This window comes from Schistocerca piceifrons, chromosome X (genome assembly GCF_021461385.2).
Source record: "Schistocerca piceifrons isolate TAMUIC-IGC-003096 chromosome X, iqSchPice1.1, whole genome shotgun sequence".
Classification (NCBI taxonomy): domain Eukaryota; kingdom Metazoa; phylum Arthropoda; class Insecta; order Orthoptera; family Acrididae; genus Schistocerca; species Schistocerca piceifrons.
Window position 1 is genome coordinate 202064578 of NC_060149.1, and position 1402 is coordinate 202065979.

The following is a 1402-nucleotide window of genomic DNA, read 5'->3' on the forward strand; positions in this document are numbered from 1 at the left end:
CTACGTGGTATCACGTAACATTTCGCCAGTGCGGACGGTATTTGCTTCGTGATACATTACCCGTGTTAAAATGGACAGGTTACCAATTGCGGAAAAGGTCGAAATCGTGTTGATGTATGGCTATTGTGATCAAAATGCCCCAGAGGCGTATGCTATGTACGCTGCTCGGTATCCTGGACGACATCATCCAAGTGTCCGGATCGTTCATCGGGTAGTTACGTTATTTAAGGAAACAGGAAGGGTTCAGCCACATGTGAAACATCAACCACGACCTGCAACAAATGATGATGCCCAAGTAGGTGTTTAAGCTGCTGTAGCGGCTAATCCGCACATCAGTAGTAGACAAATTGCGCGAGAATCAGGAATCTCAAAAACGTCGATGTTGAGAATGCTACATCAACATCGATTGCACCCGTACCATATTTCTACGTACCAGGAATTGCATGGCGACGACTTTGAACGTCGTGTACGGTTCTGCCACTGGTCACAAGAGAAATTACGGGACGATGACAGATTTTTTGCACGCGTTCTATTTAGCGACGAAGCGTCATTCACTAACAGCGGTAACGTAAACCGGCATAATATGCACTATTGGGCAACGGAAAATCCACGATGGCTGCGACAAGTGGAACATCAGCGACCTTGGCGGGTTAATGTGTGGTGCGGCATTATGGGAGGAAGGATAATTGGCCCCCATTTCATCGATAGCAATCTAAATGGTGCAATATATGCTGAATTCCTACGTAATGTTCTACCGATGTTACTACGAGATGTTTCACTGCATGACAGAATGGTGATGTACTTCCAACATGATGGATGTCCGGCACATAGCTCGCGTGCGGTTGAAGATGTATTGAATGGCATATTTCATGACAGGTGGATTGGTCGTCGAAGCACCATACCAAGGCCTGCACGTTCACCTGATCTGACGTCCCCGGATTTCTTTCTGTGGGGAAAGTTGAAGGACATTTGCTATCGTGATCCACCGAGACAACGCGTGACAACATGCGTTAGCGCATTGTGAATGCATGTGCGAACATTACGGAAGGCGAACTACTCGCTGTTGAGGGGAATGTCGTTACATGTATTGCCAAATGCATTGAGGGTGACGGACATCATGTTGAGCATTTATTGCATTAATGTGGTATTTACAGATAATCACGCTGTAACAGCATGCGCTCTCAGAAATGATAAGTTCACAAAGGTACATGTATCACATTGGAACAACAGAAATAAAATGTTCAAACGTACCTACGTTCTGCATTTTAATTTAAAAAACCTATCTGTTACCAACTGTTCGTCTAAAATTGGGAGCCGTATGTTTGTGACTATTACAGCGCCATCTATCACAAAGCGAAAAAAGTGGTGCAACTAAAACATTCATATTTATTTACGTACTACA